Here is a 26,904-nt window from a genome sequence, read left to right as displayed (position 1 = left end):
TGGAACACACCATTCTATTATCAAAGTAAAGCTTCCTTCTTTTCTCTCTCCCTTTTCAATTCTTCCCCCTTCTCCTCATCCACTGTCCTATATATTCTTCTTTTTCTGAGATAACAGGGGTCACTTTTCCCTCATTTGAGAAAATTGATTTGGTCTTAGCACATCACACATTCTTCTTTATCTGTTTGCTTCCTTCCTCCTCTTTCATGTACCCTTCATGTTATGATGTACTAGCTTCCCCCCCCCCCAAAAAAAAAGCACCCAAGTATTGATTCATCTATAGATGGAGTATCACCAGGTTCTGTCCATCATGCCCTCTGTTCTTCTTTCCTATAATCTTAACCAGACTTTTGTCTTCACCTTTGTCACCTTGTGTGGGGAAAAAAAATTCTTATTGGTCTCTTTTCATCATTCTGTTGCTATTATTGTCTTTGCTTCATTTATTCACTCCTCATGTATTTTTGTTATTTGGGATATTTCAGAAGCAAATTTCTTCACTTTAGGATTTCTTTCTAAAAATGTTTTAAATGTCTCTTTGTTTTTGAACATCTATCTTTTTTCATGTATGATTAAACTCACATTTGCAGGGTAAGTCATTCTGGGCTGCATCTTGAGATACATTGCTCTTTGGAACACATTATTCTATGCCCTCCTACGTTTTTCTGGTGAGTGAAAAATAGTCTTGTGTTATTTGAATTTTCTTTCTTTTGTATTGGCAGGTTTTATTTTGATCATATGAAAAATATGTTTCTGAACTGAATTGTTAAATTTGACTGCCATGTGTCTTGGAATTTATAGTATTGTTCCCTGCCACCATCATCCCTGGGTGATTTGTAAATTATTTCAATTGATATTTTATTTACTATGTTCAGAAGTTCTGGGCAGTTTTCTTTATTCCTGCATTGTGCTGTTAAGAATTTTTTGTTCTGTTGTGTTCTTCTAGGAAATTTTTGATTCTTAGGTTGTCTCTTCCCATCCTGATTTCAAGATCCATATGTTTTGGTTGCACAGTAAACATTTTCTTTATTGTTATTGATTTGTTTTTTGCTTTTTTTTCTAGATTGTTCTTTACTCATGTATATTTGTACTCTAAATCTATTATTCTCTCTCTGTTGTTTCTTTTTGTGATGATTGCAAATTCCAGGATTTTTAAAATTCATTATTTTTTCTAGATAGGAGTTAAATTTTACTCTCATAATTCTCATTTTTCTTTTGAATAACTCAGGTTAACAGTATATTGTAGTTTCTGCTCTCTTCACATTCCATTGGGTTTTCTATCTCATCAAATATTGGATCACTTTTCTTGGTTTCACAGTGTCTATTCACATATGCCCGAATTTGTACACTAAATTTGATGGCCATATTTCCTTCTGTTGTTAGTTTTTTTTCCTCTTTATTTATATACTTGTGTTTTTTGATATTTCTGATCTCAGAATCTTGCCTTTGGAAATCTTTGGAAATCATCTCTCCCCTTTCTGCTTCATTTCTCCCTGTTGTACACTTTCTAATTCTGTTTTCTCTGAGAGTGGATTCTTTGGGGGAATCTTAAATGCTTAGAGGATCTTAAAACATCTTAGTCTTCTCCCTTTCTGAACAATTTATATTCACCAGTCTAGGATTTTGCCCAAATGACTGCACTGTCTGTATGTCATAACATGCATAAAGTTATACAACCTGGGTCTTTCTTCATTCTAATGGAAAAAGAGAAGAGAGATTAGGAAATAAGAATGGGTTTGTCATAAGCCTCTTTGCTCTTCTAGTGTATCCTCATTATACTACTGGGGGTATAGAAGTTTGGGGGCTATGAGTGCTGAATGAGTTTAGGATCAATGAGCCTCATTTCATGGATTTTTTAAAAAAACTTTCTTCTTTTAATCTTTTTTTTTTTTTTTTTTTTGATTCTGGGTATCCTAGACCAGGAGACAGGTAGTTACTTTGTACTTAATTTTTGTTTTGTAGAGCTTTCAGAGGTCATGGAGTCTAGTTCTCCATCTTGTTGCTTATGTGACCTGGAAATCTTGGATTTGGAGAATTCTAATACTGTTGGCTTAAACCCCTATTCTAGTGCATTCCCCCAATATCAATTGCTGCTTAACAATGTATTATATTATCTAATCATTATTAATTCTACAATATAATTTTGGCTATTTTTCAATATAATTTAACAGTAATTAATTTTTATAAAAGAATATTTATTGAGATGAAGCAAAACTCCCTTTATCTCCTACCCCCTCCCAACCCCCCCTTCTAAATCAAGGCATACTCTTCCCTTTACCACCTCATCCTTGATGGGAGTTTTGCTGGAGAGTAGTGGTAGTGGTTATAGGATCCATAGAGTGAAGGAAGAGTAGCAATGTACAATAAGGTTTTGAAGATTGATTGGGTCCAGCTTGTGAATGTCTTTAAATGCTAAATAGGGAAATTTGTATTTCATGCTAGGGACAATAGGGAGTCACAAAAATGTATTTATAAGTACAATATTGACATGGATAACCTTTTAGAAAAATCATTTTTATCAGCTAAGATGAATTGAGAAGGAAGGGACTTGAGGCAAGGAAATTAATTAGGAAGCTATTTCTATAGTCCACTCAGATGTGAGGAGAGCCTGAACTAGTTCTATGAGTAGATAAAAAGGATTATCTTTGAGAGATATTAAAAAGGTAAAAATGACTGGATTTGACAACTGAATGGATTTGTAGAATAAGGCAGAGTGAGAAGGTATGGATGTTCCTGAGGCTGTGAATATATTTAATTTCTATCATGGGCCAGGGACTGTGATATTTGAAGGCTACACAAAGTTCTTTGTCCACAATATGTTTACGTTCTATCTTGTTCATGAGTCCAACAAATTTGTTCTAGACTTTATTATAAACTTAATCAAAACAAAAGTTAGTTGCTTTATCATTTTTATTAGCCTTATTTCTATTGTTCAAAAGCTATGAATATATTTGTTACCGTAAAAAGAAAAAGATAGTGCTAAAGAAATAATGCCAAAAGACACTTAGTATTAGATATCATATACTAAGTTAAAAACAACAACAATGAATTTTAGGAAGAGCAGTCTAAATTAGAAAAGAAGCAAATAAAAACCCTCTGAATTATACAATGTTTTTTTTTTTAAATGTAATTGTTCTTTTTTCACTTTGATGCATTAACCAGAATCAAGCTAGCAAAGTGTTGCTTAGTAGCCGTCCTATTGGGAATTGCATCACTAAATGCTTGCAATGACCAGTGATCTTAAAGGTCTTCTTGCCCTTTATTTTTCTGTTTGTTTTACTCTATAGTCATCTATGAAAAGTCCTCCAGATGTGATTGAGGCCTTTCTTGGGTTATTTTAACATCTTAGAAGTATGAATGGGACTGCCCCATTGGTTCCTAACTTGTGTAACCTCCCACTTCTTTTCCAGGAATAAATGTCTTAAATAGTCCTTTTTCTTTTTTTTGCCTTTGCTCATGTAGAAGTCCTTGATAGTAAAAAACCCCTCCTATTTAACAGTACAAGGTTTTCAGGTTTGCAGTGTACTTTACATCATCCCATATAACTTCCATAACAAGTCTGTGAAATAACTTTTTATAGGTACTATCAGTTCTATTTTATAAATGAGGAAACTGAAGCTTAGATAATTAAGTCTTTTATCCATGAATGAATGAGAAAACACTTATTTAATGTTTACTATGCATAAATAATCATATATATGCTCTGGATACAAAAAGAGAAGCAGGATAACCCCAGTTCTCAAGGATTTCACATTCTTTTCTTCTTCTTCTTCTTTTTTTAATAGCCTTTTATTTACAAGTTATATGTATGGGTAACTTTATAGCATTGACAATTGCCAAACCTCTTGTTCAAATTTTTCCCTTCCTTCTCCCCACCCCCTCCCCCAGATGGTAGGATGACCAGTAGATGCTAAATATATTAAAATATAAATTAGTTACACAATAAGTATACATGACCAAACCGTTATTTTGCTGTACAAAAAGAATTGGACTCTGAAATATTGTACAATTAGCCTGTGAAGGAAATCAAAAATGCAGGTGGGCAAAAATATAGGGATTGGGAATTCAATGTAATGGTTCTTAGTCATCTCCCAGAGTTCTTTCACTGGGCGTAGCTGGTTCAGTTCATTACTGTTCCATTGGAACTGATTTGGTTCATCTCATTGCTGAGGATGGCCAGGTCCATCAGAGTTGATCATTATATCTCCTGGCCCTGCTCGTTTCACTCAGCATCACTTTGTGTAAGTTTCTCCAGGCCTTTCTGAGGATTTCACATTCTAATGGGGAAATTACAAGGGTTTCAAATGAAAGTCATCTTAGGGTGCAGTAATAAAGAAAATTGTAATCATTCTTAATGTCAACTCTATTAAAAAAAACCTATCAAAAAACCTTTTCCTGATGTTGAACCATCTAACAGTGTCAAAAACTTTGGTGATGATGACTTTCTTTTCTGGGTCTTCAGAAGGAGCTTTACTGTCTCATCTGCTAAATCCAATCTCTTGTTAAGTTATGTCCAATTTAGCTTTGTAATATTTTTTCTTATATGATCTTCTCTCTTCTGATACTGTCATCCTCTGGGGCAGGCTGTTATCAACAGACACTGGCTATTAGAATAATCTTCTGGGTAGTCTTCCTGCCTCAAGCCTCTTCCATCTGTAATCCTCATTCTATTTAGCTATCAAATTAGAATTTTTAAAAGTGAAGATCTGTCCATGTCATTCCCAATTCAATAAATTCTAGTGACCTTCTTATCACTTTCAAGATCAAGTTAAAATCCTCTATTTTGAATTTAAAATCTTTTTTAACCTGGCTCCCTCCTATCTGCTACATTATCTCTTGTTTCTAATCACCCTATGTACTCTGTAGTTCACTGATACTGTTCTTCTTGCTATCACTCACACATACTCTATCTCTTGGCATTTACACTGGTTTTTTCTTATATATTTTCCCTCATACCTCATACCTCATATCTCATACCGCATACCCTCATATTCTCTATTTTCTGGCCTACCTGGCTTCCTTTAAGTCTCAAACTAAAACCTTGCCTTCTACAAGATACCTTTCCTGATCTGCCTTAATAATACCAACTTACATTTAGGGATTACTTCCAATTTTTCACATATATGTATACACACATACCTATATATTTGCACATGGTTGGGTCAGCTAGGTGAGGCAGTGGATAAAATACTGTGTCTAGAATCAGGAAGATATGATTTCAGATCTGATCTTTGACTCTTACTAGCTAGAGACCCTACTTACAACCGCTGTCTTAGATTCCTCATTTGTAAAATGAGTATAACAATAAGAACAATAACAAAAATAATACCTATCTCTCAGGATTGATATGAAAATCAAATAAGATAATAATTGTAAAGTGCTCATTGCAGTGCCTAAGATATAGTAAGCACTAAATAAATGTGAGCTATTAATATTATTAGTTGTTTTCATGTTGCTTCCATCATTTCATTGGGAAGAGATCCTTGAGAGCAGGGACTATTTTCTGCCCTTCTTTTTATTCCTCTGTGCTTAGTGCCTGGCATATATTAAGCACTTAATAAATGCTTGTTGATTTTCTGAAATAAATAGAAATAAATTTTATTTTATAGCTAATATCTTGTTATTCTGAATGCTGGTAGGGGAGCTAACTGGCTTCAGAAAGATATGAGTAACATTTGATCTTTTTATGGGAAATCCCAGATCAGGGCAAAATAAGTTATAGAAATTATTATTGAAAAAGGTTCCCGGAGCAAATCTTGTTTATCCGTTCAAAAGCTTGATACCAATAGGTTATCCACCGTGTATATTTCCATTGTCTTGGTTTTTTTCTTCTTCTGAGATTGTGGTGTTCCAAGATTTGAAACCAGATAGCATCATTGGGAGAATACTAGTATTCTCTCAATAGACAAAATGGATTTTTATGCTGGCAAGTAGCTTGTTATCATTAAAAATAATAAAAGGTTTCTCAAATTTATCCTAGTCCTGTGTCCTCCTCTTAATTCTAAACCCAATTTATCTTCTGTAGGGTGTGTAAAAGATGCACAGAATGATACACTAATTCAGAGCTCATATTCTAAGCAAGGTACATTTTCAATGACCCTTTTGAATGACTACATCTTTCACTAAAAAAGTTTTGCAGTGTTCCAAGGACTTAACACAATTAGAACAATGCAATGATTACCACTATGACCAAAAGTAATAAAAAGCTAAGTGTTTGCTGGTCGACTCTGAACTATGGCAAGGAATATTATTGAGTGAATCCCATCAGTTGCCATTTGTAAATGAGTAGCCATGTAGTAAGGAATTTGGTAAGATAGGAGAATAAGGTTTACTATCAGTAGTACCAGACTGGCAGCTACTATTAATCTTTATGGAAGTTTTATTTATGGAGAGTTATCCAGATCCAGGTGAACCTAAGGATTCAAGAAGATTTGGATTAAATTATTGGGATTCTTAGGATCTTTTCCTGATGTGGGAAATTCTCTTTCTTAGTGAATGAATGAATCAATGAAAAAACTCTTAAGGAACTGGAAATGCAAATACAGAAACATCAAAAAGCCTTTGTCCTCCACAAGCTTATACTCTGAAGGGGAAGAGTTTAATATATATATATATATATATATATATATATATATATATATATAAAATTCATATATAATAATATCATATAATTCAGAATGTCAAAAGGATGACTGGAATTCAGTGTTATGGGTCTAGACCTAGCATGGTATAGTGAACTCATCATTAGGAGAGCTCTGACCTAGAATGGCTACCTCAGAAATATTTCATTATATCTACTTTTGGGAAAGTGATCAGAGGAGATATTTATGTCTGAATTTTTCCTCTCCTTGAATATCATATATTATAGATATGCTTTATATATATATATATATATATATATATACACATATATATATATATATCTTTGAAATTATGGGTCCCTTGATTTGCAACCATATAATATCGTGGGTGAATACTGGTGAAAGAGATGGAATTTTCTGTTGGGAATTAGCTTAGTATTAAAAAACACTGATGAAGCTAAGGAATATCCTTTTGGTAAAAGATGATTCTCTCTTGAATCAACTGGAGCTATATTTCTGCTATATTACTTATTTCAGACTGTCCCTATCTATCTTATATAATATTTTTGGGAGTAGCAGATCTAAACAGGAATAGGAGGACATCCTTTATAACATTGGCAAATAAGAGCGGAATTTAAATCTGGTACCTTTACAAGAAAGGAATCATGGGCAGAATGGAATGGAATTATAGACTTGCTAATTTAATATGGGGAAGAACTAATACTTTGAAAAAATCAGCTAATATTTCTTAAAATATAGCTATTTAGTTATGTTACTTATGTGAATATTTTGTTATGTCAATAGTATTGTATACAAGTGGGATAGATTCATAGCTAGGAAATCTTGCCATGTATGACTAAAGCAGTTCCTTCTCCTTCCTTTTTTCTTCTCCCCTCCTCTTCCTGCATTGCTAACTTCATCCATATAAATCCTAACTTGAAATCTTTTAGATTTGGGTTTTAATGTCAAAAAATCTTTCCCTTTTTCTGGCTCTAGTTCCATAGCTTTCTAAAGATAAAAGGTCTCTCCAAGATCAAAGACATTACCTTTCAAAATGTTGACTTCGTAATTACTCCACAGATTTATTTCACTGTAATTTTTCCTCCTTGAAAAGCAGATACATTGTTTGGAATATTCTCTGACTCATTCTGTCTACTTCAAATATAAGACAAGTCTAAGAATACACTTGATCTGAAGAAGGCAGGTTGAATTCAAATCTGATACTTAAAAACAATACCCAAAACAACAACATAACAAAAAGGGAACACGAGTATTATAATTTAGCAGAACATACTCATGTGTTGTTATGTCTTTCTGATCTGACTCCCCCCTTTTTTACATGAAATGATGCATAAGTAAAGATTGGGAAGAGAATTAGTGCACATGAGGTATGGGAGGTGGTGATCAGATCTCTCAGAGGGTATGTATCCTATAGCCCTGGGGAGAAGAAAGGAATTTGAGTTACAGTATTAAGAAAGGTATTTAACACCCACTTTGCCCCTGTCACCCCCCCCCTCTCTCTCTCACACACACACACACATGTCACTAGTTCTCGTGTGACAAAGAATTCCAGTGACAAGATGTCACAAGTCTAAATGCCTTCTCTTAGGATGAGCCTGCCTTGATTGATGTACCATTTCTAAAAGACTATGCATTTAGTATATTTACCAAAGGGTGATCTCTTACATACTCGAGTTTTAGGCAAGCTGAACGTTCATGATATGAAACCTCTCTGGTATTTATCAAATGATGCATTTCATATTGATCTTGTAATATGAAGCTCAGGACAAATTAAAAAAAAAAAACAAGTTCCCTTCATTTCTTTATTAGGAGATTTAAAACTAACTCCTCTTTTCTTTCTATCTCTCACAAATTATGCAGCTTTTCACACGGTTTCAGATAGAAAGGGAAATTACTTTAATCTGTAGGCAAACTAAATCCCAGACCAAAAGAATATTGAATTTACAATAGGATTATTTTGGCTCACGCTTTGACGGGATTTGAAGTGGGGGATAAAGTATGCAAGATTATTATTTGGGGGGCCCAAATGGATGCTTTATTTAAATCAATGCTTATTGGTAAAAAAAAATTCATAAATATTTTATGAAGAGCTTAGATGCTATTCTGGCTTTTGACAATTAGTAGACTAGATTTTAAAAAATAACATTATGATGCCATGCTAGACTATAAATAAAATATATATGCATATATACATATATACACATAGTTTATGACATATCACTGCATATCATTACATTATTATAATTATTTTGATCTGGATATGGTTTAGTTTCATTGGTATAAGAGATTCCCTATGTAGTAAGTTGTTCAGTCAATTTGCACCAACAACAAGCTCTCTCAGAGAGCTGTCTGGGGGTGTTGAAAAGTTAAACAACTTGTTCCTATTCCCATAGATAGTATCTATCTGAGGCAAAACTTGAACTAGGACCTCTCTGAGGTCAGGGCTTCCCTACTGACTGAAATCATTATAGTTCTCATAATTTCATCATATAGAAAGGCCATTTACCTTTCTAACATCACTGAGAAGCATGATACTAGATTCAACTGCCAACTAAGTGCTTCCATAAAAACCCTCTTAGTGACAGCTTTTAATTTCTTTGGATTGGTAGCGGGTCTCCAAACATTAATGTGTGTATTTGTAGTATATCATTTATTACCATATTAGGAATGCCAAGGGAAGTTATATTAACAAATACATTCAATTATATGCATTTATAACAAATGTATCAAAGTAAGAATTGGTCAGAGGTTTTTTTTCAAAGTATAAGTATGCTCGCCATTAAGAAAACATGATATAGTTGACCAATCATTAAAGATCTGAGAAGGGTAAATGTTGAATAATAGAATAAAAATAATAAAATTTGGAATATGGAAAGATAGAACATATAGAGATCTCATAATCAGCTCTTAGTTCACTATATATTATGTTGTTTTTCAATTTCCATTAATGCATACTTTTGGCCAGGAATATTCTCATGTTCCCTCTGCTTGAGTGACTGAAAGCAGGGGCTCCCAGCTGGACCACTTCCTATGTATGGCTCAAGCATTGTCACTGTTGGGTCCACCAATGGAGAGAAGCCAATTTTGATGTTTTACACTGCCTTGATCTTTGTCTTCCCATAGTCTTTCAGATTCAAGAGGTTTCTTACAAAGAAACAAAAGCAAATTCATCCCATTTCTCAAGTGGATTCTTGTGAACAGTTGCTGTAAGATAAGGTTCAACTCAAAGGATTCACTAGAGGACTAAATTGGGTTTCTAAAAAATGCTGGCAGAATGCCATATGCTTATTCTGAACCAAATCCAAACACTACACCAAGCCATGGCATACAGACAATTAGCCTTCCATTTTGAAAGTTGTCTGCAACTTTGTAGATAAAGAAACATTTTTAAATAGATTATTCTGCCCTTTTGTTATCTTGTATTATTTTAGTTTAGTAATAAGTAAATGTGATATAATAAAGAAAAAAAAAGAAGAGAGAGAGAGAGAGAGAGAAAGGAAGGAAGGAAAAAGTAAGGACAGGATCATAGATATAAGAAAGATACTCCAAAAAATATTTCATTCCCTTTCCCCCTTCATCCTCTACCCCTAACTGAAGAATGGAGAAGCATTCCTTGAGTTTCTTTAATTTTTGCTTGAGGAAAGAGACTACTTTTTTTTTATTGTTTTCATATAAATATCATTCTCCATAACAGAAGAAGAAGAATAACATTTATGTAGCTCTTTAAAGTTTACAAAGAATTTTTACATATATTATCTCATTTGATCATCACAGCAACCCTTGGAGGCAGACTCTTATTATAATATCCATTTTGCAGTTCAGAAAATTGAGAAAGGCTAAGGAACCTCAGAAATTAAGTATATTTAAAATCAGAGCTTGAAAGTGTCTATGGCAGCATTTGAATTCATGTCTTCCTGACTCTAAGTCCAGAGTTCTAAGTCATTTGCTGTCTAAATGTATAGCATCTTACATTTATAAAGTGATTTCCTCACAACAACTTTTTATAGGTAGAATTATTCTTCTCTTTTTATAGATGAAAAAAAATTGATGTTTAGGAGAATCTAATCATCAGATGATAGGATAATAGGTCTTGAACTCAGAAATAATCTAGTCTAATTTCATTTCACTTAGGCACAGGAAAATCAAATAACTTGCCCAAATTCACATAGATTAGAAGACAAAAAAGACTGGGTTTGAGTCTAGCCTCATACTGGCCATGTGACCAAGACTAAGGAACTTAACTTTTCTGTTCCCCAGGCAACTATGTTAGGTTATAAATTGCAGTGAAAATGTTAACCTTGATGGATAGAGGGTGTTTTCTTATCTGAGAATTTCTAATACCAATGAAATCACAGATATCTATTATTATGGACATTTGGGAGGTGCAGTGGATAGAGTTCTGGGTTTGAAGCTCATCTTCCTGAGTTCAAATCTACCCTAAGATACTTAACTGTGTGATTCCAGGCATTTGCTGATACTGTTTGCCTCAGTTTCATCATCTGTTAAATAAGTTGGAGAAGAAATGGCAAACCACTCTAGTATGTTTGCCAAGAAAACCTCATAAGGACAAGAATTCTGGGAAGATGGTGGAGCAGATCAGTAAATTTCAGGCTCTCTAGATTTCCCCTCCAAATAGAAAAAATTGCACCACAGAGCAAATATGGATTGGTGAAAATTCAAGGAGATTTGATGTGGAACAGGGGTCATCCTGATACAATCCAAGAAGATCTGAAGAAAGATCCCAGTCTGGGAAAACTTATGTGAAGTGCAAACACCCCCGTTAGCTCCACACAAATTCCAAGTTGGGACCTATGCTGAAGCCTCAGAAGGAACCACAGAAACTTTTACCTCCCAGGCAGTGTGGGAAGTGAGGGTCTGAATCCAGGAAGACTGAGTGAACTTTGGCTGATTAGAAACACAAGGGTGGGTTGTGCTGCAGAGAAGCAGCCCTGGGCTGAAAGGAACCAGCATATCCTTAAGTGCAGAAACAATGGGGCAGGGAAGCTACTGTCTGTAGGCATTGGGAGAAAGGTTAAGCTTTTGGTTTAGGGTTCTAGGTTAGAGGAGAGAACTGAAGTGAAGCTTGAGGCACCATTACCCCACCCATGATTAGAGGTGCTTACACTATTATTTCTTTAAAAAATAGCAAAGAAAGACATCAATCATAGAAACTTACTACAGAAATAGAGAAGACCAAGGTTCATTTTCAGAGGGGGATACTGAAGTAAAAAAAAAAAAAAAGCTTCTTCTACCCCAAAGAATAATGTTAAAAGACTTCTAACCCAGAGAAATTTATAGAAGAATTCAAAAATTAATTTAAAAAATCAAATGAGAAGACATTGAGGAAAAATTAAAGATAAACAATTAAATAAAACATCCCAAAGAAACGAGATTATGAAAAAAGTTAATCAACTAGAAAAGATGAAAATAACTCTTTGAAAATTAGAATTGGGCAAGAGGAAGCAAGTGAAGCTATAAGAGACAAAGAAATAAAAAAACAGATTATAAAAAATGAAAAAATAGAACAGAACATGAAATATCTTACAAGAAAAACAACACATCTGGAGAATAGATCAAGAAGAAAATAAGAGAAGAGAATTTTATAAGAATAATTGGACTACTTGAAATCTGTGACCAAAAAAAGAATCATCACAATAATGCAAGAAATGATGGAATAAAATTGTCCTAGAGTGATAGAACAAGAGGAATAGAAAAAATCCATTGATCACTACTTTAAAAAGATTCTTTGCGGAAAACACATAGAAATATTATTGCCAAATTTTGAAACCCTCAGATTAAAAGAGAAAATTTTGTAAGAAACAAGAAAAAACAATTGGAATTCAAAAAAAAAAAAAAAACCAAGTGAGATTCAAATGGAGATTCAATTAGAATTATATAGAATTATAAAGGACGTATCAGTAGCCACAGGAAAATCTATGATCAATCAAAAGAACTGGGCCTGTGGCCAAAAATATCATATCCAGCAAAATTATCCATAATATTGAATGAGTAAAAATGAACTTGGAGATTTTCAGGACTTTCTGTCAACCAAACCAGAACTCAATAGAAAATTCAACATATAAGAGCCAATATAAAAGATCATTTTCAAGGAATTTAACATAGACAAATTGTTTATGTTTTTTACATGAGAAATGTATACTGCAGAAAGAATGACATCAGCAATAGAGTAGCTCACCAGAAAGATTGGAGCAGAATTAAAGTAAAAATAGTAATTAAGTTATACAAATGAGGTACAGAAGAGAAATAGACAAAGAGGTAGAGGGAGCAGGAGAGCTTCTAGTTCTGAAAACTGATATATAGTATATATATATATATATATATATATATATATATATATATAAAACACTACATATATATATCATGAAGGGTATAGCATGCTCCAAAATTTATAAAGAATTAAAGGAGGGGTGGGTTAAGGGGAAGCAAAGAATGGGGGAAGAAGATAAGAGAGGGATCCATGCATGGAGGGAGGTTAAGTAATAGCAAGGTAAATTAAGGGGAAAAATTAAAGCAAAGAATTAGAAGGTATATGTATACATGTATCTCTATATGTATATATAAATATATCCTTGCTTAACTATAGTCTGTTTGGGGGAAGTGGGAGAGGGATGAAAGAGGGGGAGAAAGAAAAAAGTAAAAAATGATATGTAGCAGAGACCAAAGAATAACTTACAAAGAAGTAAAGAAAAAAATGGACATCCATGAATATAATTTCTTCTTCTATTATATGTCCTTTCTTGAACTGGAAATTTATTGTTACATATTTTGAATCCTTCCAGATGTTCTGTAGGGCACATGACAATGTAATATTTTGCTTTGTTTTTTCTTCTTTCTGTTTTTCTTTTTTTCTTATTCTGTTTTTCAATAAAATAAATAAAAATATTGAGAAAAACCCATGAAAAATTGGACAAAAGCAAACAATAATATTCTTGTATCTTTTAATTGTATCAATTGAAAAGACTAAGCAGAATGAAAGCTAGGACAACCCTCTCAATTTGCAGTTAAAGAAACTGAGACCCTGAGAGACATAATTTTACTTAAGAAAATGATGAAAACAAAGTAGGATTTGAAGTATTTTTGCTTTTTCTCCATCATCTGTTAACCTTTCCCTGGTTCGCTCTTCTTAAAAAAAACCTTAGCTTTGAAAGCTTTAGTTCATTTTAGTCCTCAGATTTTCTGGCTCTACTCTTATATTCATCACTGGTAATGCACCCTTTTCATCTTTAGTATATGTACTTTTGACATTCGACCTCATTAGACAAGTCCATATGTAGCCACCTTGGTTTGACTATTAATGAAGAAAGGATAGAGATTTGGAATTTTTGATATAATTGGAGAAAATACATCTGCTGTTGCAAACTGATATTTTGAATTTATTAAGCTATTGACAACTAAAAAATAGATTTCTATGAATTTGATATTCTTATTTTATTTTAACTTATATGCACATATATGTATGTTGTGTAATAGATTTATTTTTTTATTCCTTTTCAGATTAATTTTTATAGTCAATAGAAGTCACTTGTGGAGCATTAACTCCTTCCTTAAAAGGTTAACTTTTCTTTTCTTCTCTATAAAGGAGAAATAGAAAAGAGGCTTAGTGTTGTTATTTAGTCAATCCCCAGTTGTGTCTGACTCTATGTGACATCATGTACATTGTTCATAGGATTTTTTTTTTTTGGCAAAGATATTAGTATGTTTTATCACTTCCTTTGCCACTCTATTCATATTGTACTGATGAGAAACTGAGGCAAATAGGGTTAAATTACTTGCCCAGGGTCACATAACTAGTAAGTATATGAGGCTGGATTTGAAATAAGATCTTTCTGACTATAGGCCCAATGTTCTATCCACTGTATCACCTAGCTGTCCCATAGGCTTAACCTGAAGTTAAATGTATTTGGATTAGATATAAAAAAGTTTTTCTAGCTGTGAGGATTTAATGTCCAAATGGCTAACAGAAGATAGATTTATATTATTTTTTAAAGTTAAGATGTGTTTTGGGATTGTATCTATGATTTCATTCATATTAGAATTCCCTTAAGAATAACTAGTAGTCAAAATTCAGATTTGTACATTCTCTTTAACTTATAGTCTTAGAAAGTTATCTAGAGCCCATCTTCCTAGACTGTGGGTTACAACCCCATATAGGGTTTCTAAATTGAATGTGAGGGTTGTGAAGTTACGATTCATTATCAGTGAATGTTTTATTTATACACTTATTTTATATATCTGTATACCTGAGTTCATGTAAAAATCTGTTGGGTAAAAAGGGGTTATAAATGGAAAAAGTTTAAGAAGCTCTGATTAAAGCACTGAGAGATTAAGTGATTTACCCAATTTCATACAGTGAGATTCAAATGGGTATATCTGACTCTAAGGCCAATTCTTTAACCATTGTGTCATGCTGCCTCATTTTAAGTTTTTTTTTTTCAAATTATGTCATTTTCAGGTATACTAGCTCAACCTAAAACTGAATCCCTTCAAAAGAAAAAAAAATAAGCAGAACCATGTGATAAACCAACCAAGTCTGATGCTTATGTTACAGTATCTAGCTGTAGTCCCCCCATCTCTCTGTGGACTGGAAAGATGAATATTAATTCTGAAGATAGAGCTATTGTTGTTCTTGTTGTCACTACACTACTGTTGTTCTTGTATTGTTGTAATTAGAAACCTTTAAAAATTAGTTTGTTATTTGCATGTTTGGATTGATTTAAATATGTCATGAGTACCAGAGTCTTGGGGAAGGAGGTTGAGGATTCTTTTCTTTCCTTCCTTTTCTTTTCCTTCAGTGGCTAATGTTTTTCCCCTCAGATTGACTTTCATAGACTTAGTATATAGCCTGTATATACCTAGCTATTTCCATATTGTCTTCTCCATTACAATTTGAGCTCCTTTGGGGTTCAGACTATGTATTTTGTGCTTAGTAGTACATACTAAGTACTTAATAAATGCCTGTTGATTGTTAAAAGACTGACCACTTTAATGTGAATCTTTGTGCTTTTCAGAAGAGAACTCAGATTACATGTTGAATGTATAAACAGTGGAGAATTGAGCAAATCATTTAGAGCAAGTATAGGGAAAGCAAACAATGACATTATTGTTCTCTTTCTACTTAACACTCTGGTTCAGGCCCTTATCTCTGCCTAGATTATTTCAATAGCTTCACAATCTCTCTCTTTGTAGCCATCCTCCTCACAATTGGCAAAATATCTAAAAACACAGGTCTTACTATGTCATTCCTATGCTCAGAAATCTTTAGTGCCTCCCTATGGACCTGAGGATAAAATAAAAATTCCTCAATTTGGCATTTAAAAGCCTTGACACTGAATTCAACATATCTTTTCATACTTATATCAATCTCCCTTTTCCATCTCATTTATGTTATATTTTAGACAAATTGAGTATGAATCCCTTATGGATTTTAGTGGTGCCCTGTCTCTCCTTAAATTATATTATAATGACATAACTGTTTACATGTTATATACCTAGGAGACTGTGAACTTCTTGAGGTCAGAGTTTGTTTGCTTTCGTAATCTTTGTATATTCAATGCCTAGGACATTATACATATCAGGTACTTAATAAATGTTTGTTGAATTTGATTGAATAATTCTCTGAGATAGCAAGTAAACTTTCTCTTCATTTTATAGATGAGAAATCTGAGGCTCAGAAAGCCTCAGAGAAATTTGGTGATTTGATTGTGGTCACAGAATTTCTATAGGTTTAAATGTATTGCTCAAGGTTAGATTTGAGGGTCTGAGAAGGAACAAGTATGTATTAAATATCTACTATATGCCAGGAATGGTACTAAGTACTTTACAAGTATTATCGCATTTAATCTTCATTACAATCTGTAAAAGGCAATATTATGATTCCCATTTTATAGTTGAAACCCAGAAGACAGTGGATAAGTGACTGACCCAGGAGAACTAGCAAGTATTTGAGATTGGATCTGAATTCAAGACTTCCTGATTCTAGGACCAGTGCTTTATCCACTACACTAGCTAGCTGCCTCTAGATGTCATTTTCTTCTGTACCCTTTTCATTACAATCTGCTGTCTCCTTTACCAACAAAGGCCTGGCATAGCTTTACAAAGACTTGTGTGGAGGGTGCTATATTAGATATAAAGAGGAAGGAGATTTTCTTTCCTTTACTTTTGATTCCATCCTTTTAAAAGAAGCTCCAGAATTCTCTCTCCTAGTTTTCTAAGTTAGAACTTAAAATAACAATGCATACATGATAATAAATAATGTTACATTTTATTGCAATGTGAATGCTTCTTTCTCATTTGGTTTTCTTTTGCTTTTTCTCTTTCCTCTCTCACTATTTTTCCTTCTCTTCCATTGCCAAATCTCCCTTATTCTCTCGAGGGGTTGCCTGAAAGACAAAGAAATACCAGCAAAAGCCACATCTGCCTCATCACTTTCTCTCTCTCTGATGTTATTCTCTTAACAACCACAACTTAGAAACAACAATGCCTAAATATAGAGCAGGAGCTTTTCCTACAAAAGGGGCAATCTATGCTTCACCTCTCTATATGTTTTTAACACTTATGATAGTATACTAGCAACCCATAGGGCCAGTTATACAAGAAGCAAAAATGTGCTGTCCTTTTTATGATATTATTTAGGGGCTACTCTCTACTTCTCCTCCCAAAATATCTCTATGCCTAGTGTTTGAGTACCTAAAATCCCAGCATATTAGAGGATTTATCATCTTGTATTAAGTATTATATTTTTTCTATCTTCTTTTCAATTACAAATACTTCTGGGAAAATATTTCTAACACCTAAGTATGGATTAGTTTATCAGATGATTTTTTTTTCTCAGCAAGAGATACTTAGTGCAGTGGGAAAATATTAGCTATTTTATTCAATTCAATTAACATTTACTGAGTGCCAACTATGTGCCAGTCATTGTGCTGTGTGGCACAGATGGAAGACAAATTTTTAATTCAAATTTCTGCCTAGAACTGGCTGAACCTGGTCATCCACATTGGGTGTCAGAAATACCTTATATGACTCTCCTGGAACTGAAACAGTTGCTATGGAGACCAAAGCAAGAGATCAAGTAAGATGAGTCTGGCTATTTGAGCTTTTACCTCAAGCGCTCCAATATCCCCTTATAGAAGATCTTGGGTTTTTCTCATAACATTGAAACCTTGAAAGGAAATCTTTCAGAATCTGAAAATCAGGATTAGCCCATTCCCATTAAAGACATATTAAAATAATGATAAGGATTTCTAAGAAAACATGGGTACATAACTAGCCCTGGGTGACCAAGAGATTGCCCTAAGGGACTGGCATCCAGGAGGACACAGACCTTCCTGGAGATCTCTTGCTTCTTCCCTGGGGAGACCTTTTGCTTTGTTTTTGCTTTTTTCCACCCAGCCTGTACTTTGATGCCTCATGACTACTTCACAGTGCTATTACCTTAGATTCCTTCTCTTAGGGTTTGTTTTTCCCAAATCTCTTCAGGGTTGGAGAGATGGACTCCAGGGAATGGATTTCTCCCTTGCTTTCTCAAAGAATCCCACAATTGAGTTAGAACAATTTCTACTTAAAGGTCCTTGGAAAGGAATACATTCCCACAATGTATACACCAATGTTCCTATATTAATGTATTATACATAGAAATAGGGTAAGAATAGCGACTAGACTTGTGATTTTACTGGTATATACCTAGTATTTTAATCCATGTTGTAGGTTGAACTAGTCTGCGTTTAGGTTCGGGCAACTTTGGTGTATTAGAATATAAGGTCATTAAAAGTAAGGATTGTTGTCTTCTTTGTATTCCCAGTGCCTGGCACAATGCCTGCCAAAGCATAGACACTTAATAAATGTTTATGGATTAATTGATTGATCAATGGATTTAGGTGGACTTTGGCCATATTCCAAGTAGGCTGGTCATTGGTTTGGAAGCCTGGTGACAAAAGAACTTGGATGGATTTATGGACAAAAGTGCTGAGAGAATAGAAGAAATAAACGGGGATCCAGGTGACAAAAAACAGTGAGTGATGAGTCATAGAACAGTTTCAGAAGAGCTTGTAATACTCAGAGTGTCTTTTTATTCACTGTTTCATCATGAGTCATCTGCATGCTCTGACTGTGCTGACTCATACTTTTCTTTTTTTTTAAATAAATCTTTATTGATGCATTTTGTTTTTAGATTACCTGAACTTCTCTATTTCTTTCCTCCTCCTTTTCTCGAAAAAACATCTTATATAATAAAGATTATTTTTTACAGAAAGAGAAATAGAAGAGAAAAAGTCAGCAAAACCAATTCATACATCCAAAGAACCTGAAAATTTACAAAATTTTCCACACTCATGAACCTCATACCTCTTCCAAAGAGTAGTAGGGTAATAGGTTTTCTCTCTTTTCCTTGGTGGCTATGTTTTTCTAATGAACTTGGAGCAGCAATTGGTATAGACAAATGGATTCTTCAGTATTCCTCATTTCATAGATGCAAAATAATACTACATATTCTTGTGTTTTTAGAGATATTAATATAACAATGAGTATTAGTGATCAAAATTGTCAATACTATTAAAATGATTTTCATTGCCTATGGAGAAGAGCTAGCTTTTAAAAACAAGGAAGGTAGACTTCTTGCCATACCTGAGAATTGTGAGTTTCACCACCACATTTCTTAGCTTTGTTCATTGTAGAGCAGGCCAGACAATGAATACTATAGGATAATTTTTTTTATTTATATAGAAGTAGTTTTAGGGCTTATTTGGATTCTTCATAGAATACATTTTTTAAATTAGGATATTTATTGTGTACTCAGCTCTATGTTAGAAGCTATGGGAAAAATTAATATAGAACTGTGGAGATGGGGTGTTTACAAGAAACAATTGCCAATACTTCAGAAACAATACACCAATCAATTGTAATCTCTATAATAGTAAGGATCCTATCTTATTCATCTTAAAATGTACCATTCCTAGTACGGCTCTCTGAGTCCAGAAGACAATTGAATGTCGAATGTAATTTTGAGGTAGTGTGACATATTCTAAAGAAATTTAGAGGGAGAAGAGAAAAAAAAAGTAAAAGGAGGGTTCAATTGCATTAGCAAGGCAATGGACCTTAAAGGGATGTGTGAAAGAATTTATAGTTTGAGATTATCTTGACTTGAATAGAAGACTCACTTGGAGAAGTGAGTGAAAGAAAAAAATATATAAATTGTAAACAGTTGATGAGGAAACATGCAGTTTACAACTTCTGTGACATTGGAAAAGTCACAGTTCTTCATCTGTAAAATGAGACTTTTATTCAGACAAGATAACTTCTAAAGTCTAAATGACTCTAAAACAATGATCCTCTGATCATTTGAATTTCAAGCTGGGGATCTTTCATAATTTTAGGTTCTTGAGGACATGTTCAAATGAATATTTAAAGATGTTTGTCTAGGAGGCTGCAGGGTAAAATGAAAAATGCATTGGACTTTTCCACTGGATTTGATTCCTGACTACTCTGTATTACTTAGATATCTAGACAAGTCATTTAACATTTCCAGTTTTCTTACTTCTGCAATGGGGACATTAGAGTAGAATGGCATTTGAGGTTTCTGCTACTACTAAATCTATAATTTTGTGAAAACTATACATAATAAATTGAAAAGAAAAAGACTGGAACACAGAAGGCCAAATAGAAGGCTATTGCAATAATTTAGGTATGAGTTAATGTTGCCTGCACTATAATAGAAGTGGGAATAGAGAGGAAGTGATAAATATCTTACATTTAGATAACATTTTAAACTTTCCCCAAATGTTTTCAAATTTATTATATTATTTCCAAGTAACATTATAAAGTTTAAAATAATGATACAGCCTTACCATTGATAATATATTTGGGTTAAGATTAGGAATGAAGGAGTGAAGGTAAGAGAAAAAACTCTAAAATAACTACAAAGTAGTAAAATATGTTGAATTTGAGCCATGGAAATAGCTGGTAGAAATACAGGACTGGAACTAAAGAGAAAAGAAAGAGCTAAGAAATAAGTTTATAGTGCAATCTTTAGGAGAATGGCAGTTCCACTGATGGAAATGGGGAGGTTGGGAGGAAAGGTACTTTGGAGCTAAAAGCTCCATAGTCGTGGGTGGTGGACTATATGAGTCTGAAGAGGTGGAATAATGTATTTCAAAGCAATCTGTAAACTTTAAAATGCCACACACATGCAAATAAATAAATGTAAGCAATTGTTTTGAGAGCCATGACAAGTGGAAAGGAGTGAAACATGGAGAGAAGCATAGAGGTGCTCACTGTCTTGAATAATATAGTATTCTTTTACCAGGCAACATAATTCAATAGTATATAGTTATTAAATGACTGCCACATGTAAAATATTTTCTAGGCGCTGTGTGGAATTCAAAGAATAAGATATTTCATTTGTCTTCATGGAGCTTACTTTCTAATAGAAGAGATGATATGACTCTGGTAGCTCAGTGGGTAGAGCACTAGCCTGGAGTCAGGCAGATCTGATTTCATATCCAATCTCCCACCTTCCAAGCTATATATATATATATATATATAACTCTCTTTTGGAAAGTTACTTAATCTCTGTTTGCCTTAGTTTTTCATCTGTTAAATGGGGATAATACTTATCACAATGCCTAGAACAAAGTAAATATCATTTTTATTATATTTTTATAACTATACATAAGAAAAGGTGCAATATGATAATACATGGAAAAATGCATTATAAATTTAAAATGCCCAAGAAATATCAGCAGCTATAATTTATAAGGATGCATAAGTATACAGAGAGATAGTAATAACTTATATTTACATAGAGCTCAAAGGTTTGCAAATGCAGTGGATTTACCTCACTGATATCCTCAACAGCCTTATGAGGTAGGCATTCTCATTTTCCTCATTTTACAGATAAGAAAAGAATTTAGGAGAAGCAAGTGAAATGGTTCCATGCTTCTGCATCTATCTGAAAGGGAACTGGCCTCTCTTACCTACAAGGACAAAGAAATTCTTCCTGTCTGTTAGCATGCATGCAGCATGATTGCCGATAAACTAAGAGGGGTATTATTGATCAAGCATCTTCCTGGTTTCATAGTGAAAGGGCCTATACAGCAAATCCTCTTCCTTTAGTTTCTCTTTTTTTGTGCCAATGTCTATTTCAATTATTCTCTCTGTGGCCTTTGCACTTTCATAACTCTGGAGAGACTAAATAACTCCCATTTCTTCTTTCCTCAAGGGCTTCCAACCTGGGGCAGTAGCTTCAATTAAAAGTTTTTCTGTAGGAACTTCTCACTCTTATGAACAGAGGTCCTCTGGTCTGCCATCTGTGTGATGAGGAAGTTGCTAGTTGGCTTCCTTCCCAAATTTTCTTGAATTGAATATTCAACTGCAATAATGGGGTCTTAAGTAGGGGAATGGGCTTGTTTCTGTGAAATAAAAGTGTGTTGGTTTAAAATCACACTGGGGGGAAGGTTTATATGGCATGTACTTTTGTAGCCTAAACTCTACTCCCCTGGAAGCTATTTTGACTACCCTTGCTTTACCCCTCCCCGCCCCCAGACTATTGAAGGGTTTCCTTGCCTATTTGGAGTCATGCATTACCTGATTTTTATTTTTTGATAACTTTCTCCAGGGGTCTTTCTCTAAGAAAGACAATTTATTACTCTACAGTGGAACCTCCCACTTCATTGCTCATCTGTGAACAAGGTCATTCCTTGAGGCAGTGGAATTGAACAGAGCTTGCACTTATCTAATATTAATAGTAGCTGTTTCCTAGTCTTAGGATCAACATTTCCTTGAGTATGATCATAGAACTTTTTTTTTTTTAATATACTCCTGGGACCTCCTTTTGTGTGTGTGCTTGCATGCATGCATGTGTGTGTGTGTATGTGTGTGTGTGTGTGTGTGAATACTAGTGAGCATTTTCCTCTTGATTAGTTTTCTCCTTCACTCAAGGTCAAGTAACTAGGACCCCTTTAGAAGCAATGGTGCTAGCAAAACTTGTATGATTAAATTCTGGGAGACCGAGCTTTCTGACTAGACTCTTGTTTCCTATTTGCAGGCTATATTGAATTCCCAAGATCTCTAAGATGTAGGACTACTGGGTTGGAATTTTGAATACCATAGTGGAAGCATAGATTCTATACTGTCAACCTTGAGGGGACCTGCACTCTTAGGTTCACTACTATGAATAAAGATTCTGTGCTGTCCTGCTTCTTCAGGAAGGGTGTGGTCTTTCTGGTTCCAAAACTACACTTTTAATGTTCTAGTTGGTTATTGAATTGCATAATTAAATCAGTTTAGGCTACAAAGCTTAGATGACCACACAAAACAAATCTTTTAAAAAATATTTACATCACTATTTCTTCTTTTTAGACCTATTCAAACATTTAGAATTAATTGGTGATTTTGATGTAGTTTGGGTGGTACAATAGACAGAATGTTTGACTTGGAATTGTCAAAAACTGAGTTCAAATTCCATTTCAGATAATTCCATCTCAGTTTTCTCATCATCAAAATGAGGATAATAATAATACTCATTTCATAAAGTAGTTGTAAGGATCAAATGAGATGATATACATAAAGAACTTGGCAAACCATTATATACATTAAAGCTAGTTATCAATAAAGCATATCCAAAAGTGTATTTCCTATTAAGTGTCTCTATATGGTAATAGCTATATTCCCTTGTAATAAAGTTAGGCCCAAATGTCCAGAAACTTAATCTTAAATTACAGATAACTACCATCAATGGAGTTTTCTCCCTTATTTCAGGGTGCAGTCCTTCTTTCTATTCTGTATGCAATAAATTTACCCTTGCCTGGTGTGTAGAAGAGATTTATAACTGTGTTTTTAAATTTAATTCACATATTCCTAGAAAGGCTAGTTTCTGCTCTCACCATTACCCCTATTTTCAAAACAATCAGCTTTTAACCCTACTACAAAGACTGGTTTAAGTAACATTAATGCTAGGGTTTAGATTTTCCTGCTTTTTTATATGCTGCATAAAGATGGTTTCAGAGTGGGGAACATTTAAAGTCTATTTACAGCAGTTGCTGCTTCCCTGATTTTTTAGCTCAATTCTATTTCTTTGGGGTATTTCACCTTATTTCAATGAAGAGTCCTTCATATTTGAATTATTTCAATAAATTCTATTATTTTTTAACAAGTCTCCTTAATACCAGTCCTATAATATTTCCTAGACTAAATACCTCTAGATTAATTTTCCTACTCAAAGTGATTTCTATTCATTATCTATATTGTTTGAAGTCCAAATTTCTTGGCTTATTATTAAAGGTCTTAAATAATCTAGTATCGACCTACCTTTTCAATCTTATGTGCCAATAACCAAATCTCTAGTCTAGCCAAACTTGTCTACTTATTGACATTTACCCTTCTTTACATCTTGGTTTATGTCATTTAAAACCTTACCTGATCTTATAAGCCTCTTTGACATTTGACCTTTTTCACAAAGCTTTCTTTGACTACTCTAGGGCACAGTGATCCTTCTCTCTAAGTTCCCTTTAGAACACAAATTTACATATGTCACTTAGCAATACTGCCTTCTAGTGTTAGTTAAAAAAAAAACAAACCTAAAATTGACTAGACCATTTCTTTTTAGCAGAGTCCATTCTCTTGTTTCTCTATCATAAAATGCCTAGTATGGTGCTTTGCACATAGGTGCTCTATAAGTTTCCTGATTAAGAATACTTGATTTGCAACAGTCTTGATCTCTCCTATGGTGAACCTAATAATGAAAGGTGATTATGAAGAATAACAACCTCACTGGTGATTCATGCGATAGTATTATAGCTAAATCCTTTTGGTACTTTCAATAACAAATCTCCTTAAACTATTATAGTAGGGCAAGTGTTACATTGAGATCCTACTTTATATTGCTTTTGTAAGTATAAAAACATTTCACCCAATCAACCCTGTAGATTTCTTTTTTCTATGAGAACTTCATATAACTGCAACAGAGTAAGGTGAGGGCTGTAAATTAGATGAAGAATTAAAAGTTCAATTCCACTGTTTGACATCTATCTGCAAAACAGTGCCTGTGATGAGCATGACATTGGTCCTAAAAATTATACAAAAATAGCATGTGAATAGCATTCAATTTGGGGTCATAACTCCATGCTTCCTCAGATAGAAGTCCCAGGACACTAGAGCAAGTTGCTATTTCATAATAGGACTGAGACAAGGCTACAATTTGCATGGTTTTGCTAAACATTCCAGTGTCTAGCCAGGCCCATTGAAGTAAGGACAAATTTGGATTCAAGCCCAGTGATTCACAGTTTCGAGAGAGAGCCAGACTAAAATCAGAGGCTTTGACTCAGCACCAGGTGAAATTCAGCAGTTTCTGATGCTTTTCCTCTGTGACCTTTTGGTTGGCTTCAAGCTCAGATGCCAAAGGCAAAGACATTGGGAAAGTCACAAATTTGTTGACCCCAGACTGCACAATCTTAGATTCTGGGTTCGATTTCTTTTTATCAAATTGTAATTTGTATCTCTTCTATATTTTTTTACCTTTTTATCGAAGAAAAAATTGAAGAAGTGGTGAAGGAAGGGGACAAGGAAAAGGGGAAGGAAAGGCAGTTTACTTATTTTTAAGATGCAGTGTATAAAATAAGGGGCACTAAGGAGATGTTGGTAAGAGATTATTTACTACTCAAACCCTATTAAAGCCCATTTTACTAGCAGCAATTTTTACAACCAGCACTCTGAGCTCCCTGAAGGAATATATACACAGAGTCACAATTCCCTACTAGGGGAACCTTGTAAATTTCCAACAGAGACTTGAGGCAAACACTGGTAAATGCTAAGTGCTTTTTTGCTTTCAGCACTGTTATTTATTTTTGAGTAACACTCTAAACAACTTTTGAATGTGAAAATTGGGTAGCTCTAACCATTGGTGAGGGTTTCTTTTTTCCTCCTCAAGGACTCCATTTTACATATCATGTGTGACACACGGAGGAAAAAAAATAGTAACTTCACTGCATCCTTCGGTGTCCTGTTCTGAGTCACTTTTTTGTTGATTTGACCTTATGTATGAACAAAATAGCAAGAAACAACACAGGAACATACAATGCTAATCCTGTATTCATATTAAAAGCATTATAAATAAAAGAAGCTATGGAAAACTTTGAAGGCATCATTTAGATTTAAAAATGGAAACCAGCAATACTTATTTTTCCTCTTTAGCAAAAAGTTACTTTAATGAATGATGTGTGCATCAGAAATCCATCTGTCTTTGTGTCTGTGTAGTGTTGGGGGAGAGAGAGAGAGAGAGAGAGAGAGAGAGAGAGAGAGAGAGAGAGAGAGAGAGAGAGAGAGAGAGAGAGAGAGAGAGAGAGAGAGAGAGAAGAAGAGAGAGAGAGAGAGAGAGAGAGAGAGAGAGAGAGAGAGAGAGAGAGAGAGAGAGAGAGAGAGAGAGAAGAGAGAGAGAGAGAGAGAGAGAGAGAGAGAGAGAGAGAGAGAGAGAGATGAGCTGGAGTGGGGAAGAGAAGGGGAAAGAGAGTATAGCTGCAGGTCTACCTTCATTCTATTCTTCAAAAGTTTCTTAGTATTTGTGACTTTACCTTGCTTTGTTTCATAGTTGTCCTTTAACATAAAAGTAGAGAAGAGAAGCTTTATGGTACTGGAGTTGGTTTTCTATGCCAACTATGATGTTGGAGGTTCTTATAGTATGTTGTTACATTTGAGTCCTTGTCTGAGCTTGTGGCATATGTAAATCTGGAGAATAAGGAGCCATGTCATAATGGTGCTCTATTCTGATTCAAAAGTAAGCCTCAGTGTTAAAATGGAAGGATGAAGCACTATAGTCATTTCAGACAGAAATGTGCCTTTCCCTGAATTATTTTAACAATCACCTGAATTCTCAACTTTCTCCTGGTGACTGAGTGCTGGACAGAGAGAACTCTATACCAAGTTTTAAATTCACTTAATAATCTAGGGACAGAGGTTGCAAACAAAAAATATGTTCCTTTGTTTGTCAAAAGAGTAATTTGACCTTAATAAAACATGAACAAAAAGGTTTCTTGGAAAGTATTAACAGATTTTTTTAGACCCCTATATTGTGCTCTCTTTCACAACATTTTAAAACCTTAATTGCAAATGAATCAAATGTGAGGATTATATGTAAGAACATACTGAGTCAGACCTGTGATCCATGCAGATTAATGTAAGTCCAGTCTGGGTTATTCTACTGCTGACAGTACTTCTCAAGGACATTTTGTGGGAGAGCATCATAGATGATGTTGATCTCAAAAAGTATTTTTGTCAGCCTTCGTAATGCTTTAGCTTC

General features: G+C 34.1%; 1 long non-coding RNA gene across 1 annotated transcript; it reads right to left on the bottom strand.

The window, feature by feature from the left end:
* On the bottom strand, nucleotides 1–26,302 carry LOC116420540. The gene is made up of 2 exons (XR_004230891.1): nucleotides 26,180–26,302; nucleotides 1–1,691 (listed from the first exon to the last, which is right to left on the bottom strand). It is a non-coding gene; the product is annotated as an uncharacterized LOC116420540 (long non-coding RNA).
* Nucleotides 26,303–26,904: the final 602 nt, after the last annotated feature.

This window comes from Sarcophilus harrisii, chromosome 1 (assembly GCF_902635505.1).
Source record: "Sarcophilus harrisii chromosome 1, mSarHar1.11, whole genome shotgun sequence".
Lineage (NCBI taxonomy): Eukaryota > Metazoa > Chordata > Mammalia > Dasyuromorphia > Dasyuridae > Sarcophilus > Sarcophilus harrisii.
Note: the sequence above shows the minus strand (reverse complement) of the source record. Positions and strands in the feature narration are given on the sequence as shown.